Consider the following 14,325-nt stretch of genomic DNA (forward strand, 5'->3'; position numbering starts at 1 on the left):
GCCCCTACAAAGTTTCATGGACTTCGAAATCCGTCTCGACGGTATAGGGTGGTTCAATCGCTAGTCTTTTACCAATCGGCCCTTAACAAAGCCAAAATGAAAAAATTGGTGATTGTGCCACCCTAGACTAATGAGACAAGAGAAAATGTCCATGAAACTTTTTAGGGGTGGGGAAAGCAATCAAATCCTCGTCAGTTTTTGATCATTGGGTCCTTAGCGAAGCCAAAACAAAAAAATTGGCGATTGTGCCACCCTAGACCAAAGAGACAGGAGACGATGGCCATGAAAGTTTGCAACAGAGTGGAAAGCACATATATCCCCACCCATCCAAAGTTTTATTCCATTGCAATCCATCTCGATGGTCTACGGTGGCACAATAACTAGTTTTTAACCAAAGGGTCCTCAGCGAAGCCAAAACGAAAAAATTGGCGATTTTGCCACCCTAGACCGACGAGACAGATTGCAATGGCCATGAAAATTTGGAGGGGTGGGTATATATGTGCTTTCCCCACCCTTGCAAAGTTTCATGGCCATCGGATGTTGTCTCTTTGGTATATGGCACAATCGCCAATTTTTTTGGTTTTGGCTTTACTAAGCACCCAATGGTTAAAAAACTGGCGATTGTGTCACCCTAGACCAAAGAGACAACGAAAAAATTGGCTATTGTGCCCGTAGACCGATGAGACGGATTGCGATGAGCATGAAACTTTATAGGTATGGAGAAAGCACTTCAATCCCTATCCCTACAAAGTTTTATGGCCATCCCAATCTGTCTCGACGGTCCTAGCGAAGCCAAAACGAAAAAATTAGCGATTGAGCCACCCTAAACCGACGAGACAGGAGTGGATGGCCATGAAACTTTGCAGGGGTGAGAAAAGCACCCAGACCTCGGATCACAATCTGTCTCAATTGTGTAGGGAGTCTTACAATAAATTGGAATTCATCCCGCTAATGAGAGTCAAGATGGCAATAATGTAAGACTGTGAATGTTTAATAAAATTAGATCAATGTAAACCAAAATAACAACTTATGAATGGTAATATAAAAAATGAAGATCAAATGAATAAGGGAAAGTACAGCACTATAATATAGAATATCAATGAAGGAGAGTATACAAAAATAAAAATGATCGAAAGGGCCAAAAGGTGGAATGGTAAATAACACAAATGTAGGGGTCATCGCTAACACTCATCATCACAACTATCATCTACAGAAGCAACTCCAATATCATCTGCAAGGTCTACAACTCCTGCTCTACTGCAAACTATCTCCATGATGCTCTCGTGCTCATCCAAACCCAATCGCCAACGAGGGGTGCTCCCTTTCTTCTTGTTGACAATCCTCTCTAGCCTTAGCTTCACAGCAAGGACAAGATGGGCACAGTGTATGGCCACCTTCGGCCACTCATACTGTACAAAATGGATATAGTGCCCACATCCATGGACTTGCTAAAAATAGTGCCTTAAAATGACCATATTGTGAGCATCATATGCCTCACCATAATCATCCACGGAGGATTCGTGAAGCACAAACTTTGCCTGTATGCACTTAAGAATATAGTAGTCAACTCCCTATGCATTTCCCTCTTCAGCAATAACTGCAAAATCATATCCCTTTGCCAAGTAATCTATGAGAGTTTCAGTATCATTTGAGAACTGTGTGGCCTGGCCTATCAATGGAGCTACTCGATGTGTTCTGTAACATTTAATGGTCTAGTAACTTGTGTGTAGTGGGAAATACCATAGACATAGTGAGCATTTCATTAAGAATAGATTCCTAATGAGCATAGCAAGAGTGCTTGGATGGAGAGAGAGCATAACACCTAGTTAGATAGGCATGAACAATACTTCAAAAAGAGAGAGAAATTAAGCTATTGACAATAATTGAGGACCGGATTTACGGTCCCGCCTCCAAAAGGCTTTGTATTATAGGTTTTCCCCATCAAGGGAGATATTTTACAATACAACACTTTGTGTTCCTTCAATAACTTGCTAGTACAATGAAGATGGAATCTTCAAGCACCAAGTTTACACTTGAAAACACGATAGCAATTCCCTCACAATCTCAGACCCAAGACCTCACACACCTTCGGAGATGGTGAGGGCTAGCGGGGTATGAGAGTAGATCAAGAGGAAGATGAAGTATTCTTACGAGAAAGAAGTATGTATCCTTACATAATCACTCTTAATATCTTAGCATAGCTTAGTAATTAGCATGGTAGAGGAGATGAGCATGCATTGGAGCTTGGCTCTTGGCTGGATTTGCATCACAAAGCCAAGAGTTGTTGGTGTAGGCCTCCCTTCTCATCACAAGCTTGGAGTAGATGATGAGCATTCCATTAAAGCTTGAGAGGGAGATAGTCTTATTTACTTCACACAAGAGTTTGTGTGAGTGTGTGTGTGATACTGCCTTGCAAAAATCAGCCCCAACCTCTCTCTTGGTCGACCCCTCTTGCTATTTCCTCTTGTTGGCCTCTCATTGGCTCATGCCAAGCTTAGCCAATAGGAAATTAGAAGCATAATTGCTAGCCTTGTGACATGTGTCCCCCTTTCTCCTTTTGTGAGAGCTTTAGGTATTTAAAGTATTCAAATTAAACTCTCATTGGACCTCTTAGTCTTCTGGTCAATAGGAATCACGCAAGCCATTGGGCTGTTGAATGCTCATTGGACCCCTTGGTAGAATGTCCAATAGTCTTCTAGAGAGATTAATTTCTATTGGTTCTTTTATCAAGTGTTTTTAAAGAATTAAAATAAATTTACTCTAGCCTAATTCTCATTGGTCCACCTCTATGGCCATCGAATAGGATTTGAATGCTCCTTGGGGGAAACTTGGCTAGGAATCTGACATGTGTCCACCATGCCCTTTGTGTAAAGGGAGCTTGGAAGAGTGTGTGCGTGTTTCTCTCTCATCCCCTACAAAAATGGCTCGCCCCCTCCTTGATAGGGATGTGGGAAGACTTTTGAGTCTTCCCACAAGCATCCAAATCTCCCTAAGGCCATTGAGCATTTCATTTAATTTTGGAACCTAAGCTTTTGGAAGTCTTAATGGGCTAAACCCTAAGGTCTTTGAAGCACCATTCATGCACATTTGTCCTTTGCAGATGGTCCCTCTTTGGATCCCTATTTTCCCTCCTTTGGATCCCTACTGAGACCGCTCTCCCAGCCTCACCAATATTCTAGCTTTTTCTCCCCTATTACTTCCCATATTAAACGATCAATTTAACATGAGAAAATCATTTAGGAGCATTAGATATTAGTTATTATTACATTGCCTCTCTCTTGGACAATAAAGCCTAGTCATTAGTCCTTTTTCTAGCAGGTAGATGATCCCTATTTTACCCTACGACACCGTTCCAGAATGGATTACTAATTCATTTGGTGCTAGATAGCGTAAGCTGCCGCAAGAATTTCTGTGTGTTAGTCCTATCAATCTTCCATAGTAGCATAACAAACTCTACTTGGTGTTGGGGAGACATCGTCTCCGCAAACATGATCCTAAGCATGCATGCTTCTTAACATTTGTGCACAATAAAGAAAGAGAGAGACTTATAAGACAAAAACTTTGTTCATTTAAACATTTTTACATTTGCTTATTCTAGGGAAGCATCGTAAGCATTGCCAAGGTTTTGGTTATCCGTTAATTGTATGCCTTGCATCCATCTAGCATCTTCAAAAGGATAGTTGTTAAACTTATAAGATATCGTCGGATAATCTTACCGCCTCTCAATACCTTGTCTTCATGTCGGAGAATGGACTCAGGTTGCAGCACCTCTTCTTGGTCCTCGATCTCCGGTGGGTCTTCAATAGTTGGTTCTTGAGGTGGTCTAAGAATCTCGAAGGGACCATAATACCTTTTTGCTAACTTAGCATAGTACTTTTGGTGTCCTGTAGGATCCTTGCCCATTGTGTGCCTTAATTGAGCCTTGGGAAATTTAAGCAAGACCTAATCATTTTGTTTAAAGGCTTGAGCATTTATGTGCTTATTAGCAGCATCCTTTTGCCTTTGCTATGAGATAGAGATATCATCCTTCATATTTTGGAAAGATTCTTGTAGGCCTTGGCTATACTCATTTGCAACAGCGAAGATCTTCCTGTGTATCTTAAGTAGCAAGGGACTTTTGGATCTTCCCGCAATTACCTCGAAAGGTTCTTTTCCCGTGGAAGTATGTACAGTGTTATTGTAAGCATACTCCACTAACGGTAAGTACTTCTACCATTGGGACCTTTGATCTACGTTAAATTTCCTGAAAGGAGAATCTCCTTTAAGTTCAGGGAACAAGACATGTATATAGATGCTAAGGAGATGGGTAACACCATCCCCATTGTACATACACCAACTTTCAACAAATCAATAAAGAGCTCTATTTCCGTGTACATGATTTTTGTTAAAGATTCTCAAAATGAACTGTTAACCCTTACGGCACACGGATACCCTATGATCTATAAACGTTGTATTGTTTAGAGTCAGGTACCGGGCTTGTCAGACCAATAGGAACAGGGTAAGGGTGATCGCCGATGACAGGCGCACTCTAACTGGAATATTCAAGGAGTTAGTTGGCTAAGTATGGGCGCCCAAGTGTGAATGGGGTGAGCTCATATAAAAGCCACTAAACCTAATTTTTACTCATTCTCTCACAGTGCAATAGAAGCTGCTCTTGCTCCATCTCCACCTTCTCCTTCACCATCTCCTTGTGTGTGTGTGTGTGTGTGTGTGTGTACGTGTGAGAAAGAGAGAGTGTGAGAGTGTGAGAGTGTGTGTGTGATCGAGCGTTGCGGCGGCACGACGGCGGCGAGGCGGTTGAGCGTGGCGTAGCGGCGTCTCCCTCTTCTTCGCGGCGCGGGAATCCTTCATTCGCAACTACGCAAGAAGGTGAGTGACACACCATTCTTCCTTGTGAGCTTGTCTGTTGTATGACTGTGTGCTAGGAGCCTTTGTGGCTCGCACACGGCGCGTAGCAAGTCCCCAGCCTTGACATTTTTGGTGCCGCTGCCCGGGAGCTGCTGCGCGTGAAGCTCCAATGGCGACCTGTAAATTGTATTGAAGCTATTTTTTATGTAGGAAAGGCGCGGCTTAAGTTTGATTATTGTTGTTATGCAAAAACAGTAGAGAAATACACAATGTTGTTGACTGTATTCAAGTTTTCTGTGTTCTGTTAAGCTCTGTTTTGCTAGTTCTATTAAGCTCAGATTTCAGCTTACACAGTTAGCATTTCTTGCGTTTCTGCGTTTTCTGCATTTTCTGGTTTGCACTGCACAGTTCTGTCAAGTTTCAATTTTCTGCATTTTCTGTGTTTTCTGGTTTGTGCACAGTTAGGCGCACAGTTAGTTAATTAAGTAGGTTAGTAATTAGGTGAACCACTGATTAACAGGTTAGTAGGTAGGTGAGTCAGTAGGTAGGTGAGACAGTTGAAAAATAAAAACGTGAGTGAGGGGGAGGTTATAAAAACGGACGGAAAAAAATCGAAAATATTTAAGCGTGAGTGACTGGGGGGATCACTAAAATTTTGATCGGGATCGGGATCATTTCCCCAAGCCCAAGCCCAAGCCCAGGCCCAGGCCTCAGTCCTCAGTCCTCTGATATATACTAGACTTACTCTTATATATATACCCTACCCCCTCAAGAGGGAATGAGAGCATGTGGGGCAAGTCCTCCACTCTCCTCCCTTCTCTTCCCACTTGCACCCTTAGACTTGCTATTTGGAGCCTAGTTCCCCAGCTAGAAAAAGACTTTTTCGGGCTTTTCTGGAGCAAAATAGAACCAAACGGTGGGCTGTAAAGCACAGCGCGTCCCTCCTAGCGACACGCTCGTTTTGAGCTATCACACGGACCATTCCACGACACGCTCTAAAAAATCTAGCAAAAAAACAAACAAAAAACACGCAAAAAACTAGTCACAAGGCCTCCTAGAGCAGCTTTTTGACACCTGAGGGTATCAAAAGCACATGCACTTACGCTCTGGGCGGGTGCTAGAACACGATAATATTGAGGGTGCCTCTGTTCATACGGACACCCATTACCCATCCACGATAGGCTCTAGACCCTCAGCGGGGACACAAGGTAGCACCACCCAAGACCCTAAAATAGCCGCTAGGGATTCCTCCTCCGACTCAGAAATCATGGAAGCATACCCTACCCAAAACACTGAGAGAGAAGGCCATGCACCTCCCGAAGCTCCACAGCCTAGTACTAGTATGTTTAGCCGTTTCATGGAAACATTAGGTAGAGCTACTCGCTCGGAACCTGATGCAAATGAAGCACACGAAGGGGGTGGGGAAGTGGACTCTCCTTTCACATCGCACGTGGACCCCACACCCCCACAGAGTGTCCATGTGGATATCCTGCCAACTTCTTACCAAGAAGGCCCTGTTGAGCTGCCTCCTTCAGAAGTTCCCTCTAGAGTACCGTTGGTGACAAGTAAAACCACGGGGAGCAACATTGCTTCTACCTCACAAGAAACCGTTAACACGTCGACTCTAGAAGGATTGTTCATTAATGATCATTGGACATACGACCTCCACACTGAGGTGTTGACGGATCTACACTCTGGCCACGCCTACCATGTAGGATGGATAGAGATTGTACAATCCACCTCTAGTGCCACGAGCATCGAAAATCAACAGAAAATGATTTGTAATGTTATCCATGGCATTATTCAATCAGAAAGGCAAAACCGAGGGGTAAATATACTCTCAACTGGCCCCATGAGATTTCTGGATATGAGCAAGGCTCAACAGCCTACTCTATCACAAATGGAGACTCCTCTAATGAGTCCCATGGACCCATCTTACGTCATTTCACCTGGGGTCTCTATGCAATTTGAGCCTCCGAGCGACAACTTTAGCTTCCCTAACTTGGCTCAACCCTCTATTAAGGAAAACACAGTGCTCACTCCAGGGATAGGCCTGACAGAGAATGTACCGATGACATCTACAGTTAGCGCAGTGCCACTACCTAGTGTCGTAGTACCTAATATGGGGCCTCGACCGTATGTGCCTCTAGCCCCTTATGCACACATGGCCCCCACACCTCCAATTGTACCACTTGTTTATGCTCCTCGAGTGCCGCTCCCTAGCCCTTATCTGAGTGGACCTATGCCCGGTTATGTTCCATATCCTGCATCATCCACACATATGCCAAGACCGGTACTCGTCCCTCTCCCACATATGATTCCAAGAGTACCTCCACCGGCCCTGCCTCCTCACATAGGTGACTTGGCAGCGTTTGCTCAAACCATAGGTCGATCTATCGTGGAAAATATGCGTCATGCATCTGATAGAGAGCCTAGAAGTAAGGCAGTACAAATTGCCAAACTCACGCAAAAATTCAATGGGGACGAAGATGCTAGAAAACACATTGAAGTGTTTGAACAAGTATGTGATTCCTTAGGGGAACGCAACGAACTACATAAGTGCAATGCCTTAAGCTTGACATTAAGTGGGAAGGCTGGACATTGGTATAGAACCCTAAGGGTGGACGAGAAAACAATCTACCCTACCCTTCGAAGGTTGTTTCTAAAGGAGTACATACGAGAAGGTGTGCTTTGGGGTGTAGCATCTCAGCTACAAAAGGCCGAACGTAAGGAAGGAGAGTCAGTAAGGGACTTCATTAGTCGTCTAAAGCACTTAAACTCTCGCTGCCCTGTAAATGAGCGCTTCAACAATAACCAACTACTTGATCGATTCATTCGAGGGTTGAGGAATGAAGGAATCTATAATGGACTAGTGATTAGAGGTATCACAACCTGGGAAGATGTCACTGCCATGCAATCCAATTAGAGGACAACTTGATGATAGTAGGCATGAGGGTGTCTACTGACACGAGATCCACTAGCTCACAAGCCATTGAGTATGAACCCATGTGTTAAGGCGGTTACGCCGCTAGCGGAAGCTAAATAGAGAGAACTCAACCAACAATAGAATTTGTCAGACGAGGACGAAGCTTGACCCGTAGGCGCATGGAAACAACTAGGTGGGTGTCAAATCACCTACTCGACCTTCTAGTGACAATCACTACTAAGGAAATCAAATCTAAGTTCTAAAATACGCAAGTGACTGAAATCCGTACAACGAACGAATGCTATACGAAACAGGATCTAGAATCATTGAATCGATCTCAAACTCAAGGGGAAGTCTATACACTAGGTAAGAACAACACCCTTAAGACTTGAACTGCAAAATCAACCTATAACCACTCTGTGCGGTAAACGCGTATGAAGACAGGCCAAAAAATACAGGTGACCGAAACTTGACCCCGATGGTACTAATGTGTAGCTCTACTCGTTGTGGTTCTATAGATATGCTGCACGCTCTATTCCGACACACGAGTTGGAAGAAAACTCACACCGAAGCTCGTAGGAACTTACCACACATAGAAGCCGATAGCGCGCACTCTTGGTATCTGTGCGTAGCTCTCGCCGTTGCTAACACAATGGCGGTGTCGCTTCTCCAATGGCGGCTCCGTAGCTCGCGTAGCAAGTAGATAAGACTCTCTCTCTCTCACTCACTCTCTCTCAGACACAGTCACGGCGCTCAAAAACTCACTTTGATTAATAATCTGAATCTCCTTAGGTTACAAAAACTTTGGCTTATATACCTCAGCCTTGGAGGTGAGAACATCTCTAACTAATTACATCAGCAAGTGAAATTACTTCGGGATTACAAGCTGGAAACTCAATTGGGTCCCGTTACTTAATGAATGGCTCAAATCAAAATCAATGTCGGAAAGACATTTATTACAATCAATGGTTACAAAAATGATGAGTGTGAGCAAAAATGTGGGTGTGATCCTCTGCTGGCTCAACACTCCCCCCCTCCGCGTTCATGTCGTCCCTGACATGACCTTTATGCTTGGTCAATAAAGTCCTGTCGTCTTGAGCATCTGCAAATGTGATTCGTATCGTAGGTTGCCGATGGTCAAGGTTGGGCCGAATATTTTGCTTTCGTGGGTGAAAAAGCCGGTGTAGAAAGCTTCTTCGAATGTTTGCATGTGGAAGCTAGGCAAAAACATAATCCTTTGGTATAGGAGGTGCAACACTTTTGGAGAAGGCTGCAATGAAAGATCATACATCATATCAGTCACTGTGTCGGCCGTCGATAGTAGACTCGAGGTCGTGGCTTTATCTGGCGCGAACACTTCAATGCAAGCTAAGAGAGTCCTGCAAATTTTCTTGAGCATCTGACACGAAAGGTCAGGAGAGCCAGTAAAGAGCTTGATGGTGCCCGTTAGGGTTTTCACCATGTAGGCTTTACCTATTCTCTCTCCTGCCTTTGGTCCTGGCATCCTTGGGTAATTAAGCCAATTTGGCTTCTTTTCTGCAATCCTGCCATGCTCTTTCCAGCTTCTGACTCTTGGCACCGGGCAGAAGGTTGCATCCTCCCGAATCTCCTTTGGTGCCTCTACCAAGTAGATGAGGTAGGCTGGGTATTTGTTCAGCCAACCTTTCCTCCATCTAGGTTGCGAATCTACAATCTTCTTTGATTGTTCCTCTTTTGTGATGTCGCCTTCGTAAAGAGCGACATACTGCTCCTCCTCTATTCTCTTTTTCGTTTTTATCACTTCAAACTTCATCAAAGGGAAAGGCAGGCTGGGTTGCATCCACTCTTCATGGAGCACTTTTGTGTCTAATCCCTGAAGTCTAATGGAGATGAGGAGTCTCCTCTCCCATTCCATTTCCGCCTTGGCACTCTCCTCTGTTGACTTTTCTATTTGGTCATGGAGCCTTTGTTCTTCTTCTTCAGAGATTCCTGAAGTTGAGGCCACCTCTTGAACTGGGGCTGGATCTTCAATTGTGGTTGCCTCTCCAGTTTCTGGTAGCTCTATGGCTGCTCCACCTGATTCTTCTTGTGGTGTCTCTGTCTCTCTTCTTTGTTGCTCTTGTAGATCTTGGAGCTGTTTGCGGAGGGTCTCATTCTCTGTCTTAGTGTTTGATTTTCTAAAGTGAGCCTCTCCTCTGCTGCCAATGATCCCTCCGCAATGTGCAACCTTTGCACTTGCTCTAATCTTAGCTCTCTTTGTAAGCTTCGGACCTGGTCTTCCAGAGCTGGTACAAGAGCTCCCTCTTGTTCGGTTCCTGCTCTGCTAGCTCTAGGGGTAGTCCTGAGTCTAGTGATTGTTCTTTCTTGGAGCTCGACTCTTTCCCTTAGCTCAATGAGCTCATCTTTAGCCGCCTCCAAGTCATCTTCCATCCGCTCCCTTGCTTCCTGTGCACTTGTTACTTCTCTTGAAGCCTCGGCTAGCTGGAGTATCAAGCCGTCTCTCTCGTTTTCCGTCGTAGAGTGATGCTTTATGACTTTCAGATTCAGTCATAGCATCTCTAATTTCCTCTGCAACTCGGCTTCCCTTTGTTTGGCTGTCTCAATCTCTACTTCCTTTGCCTTGGATCTTTCTTTGATCTTGCTGAGCAGTTCATGCACCATGTGCATGTCTTTTTCATCTTCATCTGTCAACTCTAAAGCTTTTTTGCCACCACCTCCACTGGCTTCGGCTCTTCTAGTACGTTCTGCTCGTCCAGTTTTTCATCACTTTCTTTTGTACTCTTTGTATTTCCTCTGTCCCTCTCCGATCATCTTGTTTTGTAGGGTGATCCCATAAACTGCCTCAAGGGCCTCTTCTTCAGTGTACCCTATCGCTACCAGATCCTCATAATCATTTTTCTTTTGCTGAATGGATCTATCTCCTTTTCCTTGGTCCCGGCCTCCGGCTTTTCCATACCATCGTGTCCATCTCTACTGTGGTCTCTTCCACAATGATTTCCGTCTTCTTCGGGCTGGGTACATCAGTAAAGGAGGGCTGATTGTCCTCAGTCATCTTGGCTTTCCCTTTGTTTGCTTGCCCGTCTTTCTCTTGAGGTTCAGTAGACTCATCTACTTTCTTCTTCCCCTTGTCGTCCTTTTTCAGCTCAGCTTTTAAAAGCTGTACTTCCTCTTCAGTGTATGGCTCGACAGGTTGCTGCTCCAGTATAGCCTCTGACTCCTCATAAGCTCTAATATATTGATCATATTGATCAACATGTGGCCTGGCTGAGCTAGTTCCGACTTTAGTGGGGTCTGGCACCCACTTTTCTTCAAAGTCCCCCTTTAGAGCTCTTTCCGCTCTAAACTGCTCCACTAGTCTTTCCATTCTTGCCGCTTTCTGACTTTTGGTTTGCTTGGGAGCAACCTTCTTCTTTGCTTTCTTCATAAGCGGCTCATCCACATCCTCTTCAGGTTCTGAAACTATTTCTAGTTTCCTGCGTGCTCTTGTGGACGCCCTCTTGGATACTTCATGCTGTTCTTCCTCCTCATCGGCTTCTCTAAGCCACTCATTCTGGGAGGGAACCTTTGGCCATTGATCTCTGGCTCCAATAGCTTCATAAGCTATTCTTGTCAGAACTTCAGCTCCTCCTATGTACTTTGGCTTCTCGTTGTGCATGGCAATTACTTGCTCGTGGATGTGTTGAGCGTAATTCACCTCTTTTGGCATATTGCTCTTCAATGCCCATGTGATGGTAGTTGCAATGGCATGGGGTGGTGTCGTATACTTTTGCGGTCTTTTACTGCAAATATGGAGAAATTGGTTGTACAGTCGGCAAAGGGTTGCCGCTCTTTGGTCTGCCATATCTCCATAGTTGCATTCTGTTTCTTGGACCATAAACCTCTATAGCCTCCCTTCTTTCCTGACAGAGCTCCCTTTGTTGTGCAGCTTCAATGCATCTGCAATGAGCTGTGGAGTGATCTGTACTTCTACTTTCTCTCCATCCATGGCTGTCAATGTGGCTTTCCCATCCTTCTGAATGGATGTTGCCAACTCGTACACTCTTCTTGTATCACACCTGATGGTCTCGAGGTGAAGAAACTGTGCAAGTCTGCCCTTTCCAGGTACCTGCTGATGTTCTCTGACCTGCTATAATCCACCAATTCTTGTGGGATCATCGGTATATCCACCGCTTGCCCTTGAGGATCTCTGAAAGTCCCCTGGTAGATCTTTATTCCCTCTTGTTCCAGTACTGCTTCCTCCACCCAAGTTTTGGTTGGCTTGAGGGTTTCTGCTGGAATGTCAAAGGGTTCTGCTTCTGCAAGAGCATCTTTGATTGTCGGTCTTTTTCTCTTTGTTGCCGATACTTGGCGGAATCCATGGATCCTGTAACTCCAATTTCAGAAGTTAGCGTCTTTTTAGTACTGAAAGCCGAAATGAAGCTTTTAACTATTCAAATGACTTGAAAATTGAAACATGAGCTATTCAGGGCCTAAGGATGCAGGTAGGTGAAAAAATATGCAAACTGGGCTCAAAATCATGCTGGAGACATCATACGCGTATGATGTCTTTTGTGTCAAAATGACTTCATATTGGTTGTGCTTGTAGCTGATAGTGTATACATGAGTATCATATGCTTGGATTTGAGTTTGGATCCCATTTGGTCAAGTTTTGGCCAGTTTAGTCCAGTTCAGGCTCTTGGCAAAATTTTGAAAGGGAATGGATTTTATGATCCAAATTGGATAAAACTTGGTGGTTCACTTCAAATGGCATGTAGATCACTTCTGTTTGGTGGTTGAAGCCCTGAGGTGCCAAAATCACATAGTGAGACATCATACGCGTATGATGTCTTTTAGTGTATTTTTGGACCAAATTTCTCTATAAGCTTGGATTTGGCTTTAGATAGGCTTATTCAGTGGATTTATGAATTTTGGATAGATTTTGGGCTAAAAATGGCTCTGGAGACATCATACGCGTATGATGTCTTTTTCATCAATTTTTCATGGGATTGGTTCTGTGGACTCCCCATGTACTAGTGAAGGACTGTCTCTACTCAAATCTTGGTTTGGACTTGAGTATGTTGGATTTGGGCCAAAAATAGGCTTTGGATGAAGGATTTTCCCTCAATTGGGCTAATGGGGTGATCCACTTGACCAAATGGTTCCAAACTTCATATGTAGCATGTATTAGATATATATAATGGATGTATGATGACAAATGAGCAATTTTGGCTCTGTAAGTGCAAATAGACATCATACGCGTATGATGTCTTTTGTGTCAAAATGGTGCTTTTTGGTTCCAGATAGCTTGTAGATGTGTTAATCAACAATCCTACAAAGTTTCAATGAGTTTGGAGTTATTTTGACAAAATTAGGACCAAAAATCAATTTTATGGCCTACTTTGCGTCTTTTTGGTTTTCCTTGGGTTTTCTAACTCCAATTCTCATGATACTTGGTTCATAGGATGTGATTAACATGTGGAATGAGGCTATGCACTCAAATGTTGAAATGGATGTGAAAATCATGCTGTGAGATATCATACGCGTATGATGTCTTTTCTTGAAATGTTGGTCTTTTTGTGCAAAGAATGCTTTGTGCTAGTGCCCTAAGCCCTGCTAACTAGTTTTCAACTTAAAAAGTCATCAGTTTAGCTAAAAAGCCCCCTGATAGGCATTTCAGTCTCCGAAGTCGTCTTTTTGCCTTGGAGTTGAATTTCTTCAACTTTTCTTCTCGAGAGTTGCATTTCCAGCTCATTGGATATGTTGTGAAGCCACCTATTTGGTTGAACTTGACTTTGGCTCCCCGTTCTCCATCTTTCTCCATTTGGTTGCCCGAAAGCGTCTTTTTCACCATTGGTAAGTGAATCAACTTTCTTTTGGGTTTTGCTTGCAACATAAGTCATCCATGTATATTTGAAGCTGCTTGTGAAGTTTCATGTCATTTGGTCGTCAATTTTAGCCGTTATGCCAAAATGACGCTTTGTGTGTCCGCCGCCGAATCGGTTGTTCCGACCTACTTTTGGTGATTTGTGTCGTTTCGACAACTTTTTTTCTGTTTGCCTCTTGCAGGCTCTGTTGACCTAGGGTTTTTCAAGTCGTTCTTTCTCGAGCTTTGAGTGTTAGAAACCCATCTTCTATGTTAGGGTAACCCACCTCTAAGTTCTTGCAAGGTTTGATTAGGCGGTTGTGCCCCTACCTAGCATTCCTCCCCATTCCCCGTCTGCTCTTGTTTCTTGGTTTTGGTCAGTTTTCGCGACAAAAGTTAACGATAAGCATCAAAAGCTTATGGCAACGAGTCTACCTCTCATGTCTGGTGTCCTCTGAGCTCTCGTAGCAGTCGTAGAAGGCGGTAGAAGGTCGGATGCTCCTGTGTGCTCTTTGCTCTCTCCAAGAAGGTAATAGTGGAAATGAGCTTGAAAGTGATGTGAAAAATACTTAACTTCGGACTTCCCGGATCACTTGTTACCAAATTTGACATGTGCTCCTATCTCGTCGTGAAATGCACTTTAGGATTTGAAATTTCTCAATTTGGACTCCGTTTGACCTGTTTCTGAGAAATCTGTCCACTTTGCCAAAATTCTGTCATTTCGGGCTTT

General features: G+C 43.9%; 1 pseudogene; it reads right to left on the reverse strand.

Moving 5' to 3' along the window:
• Positions 1–1,181: 1,181 nt before the first annotated feature.
• Positions 1,182–14,325, reverse strand: part of LOC147465863 (uncharacterized) — a 39,923-nt pseudogene continuing 26,779 nt past the window's right edge.

This window comes from Adiantum capillus-veneris, chromosome 1, assembly GCF_014529385.1.
Source record: "Adiantum capillus-veneris isolate H3 chromosome 1, ASM1452938v2, whole genome shotgun sequence".
Classification (NCBI taxonomy): domain Eukaryota; kingdom Viridiplantae; phylum Streptophyta; class Polypodiopsida; order Polypodiales; family Pteridaceae; genus Adiantum; species Adiantum capillus-veneris.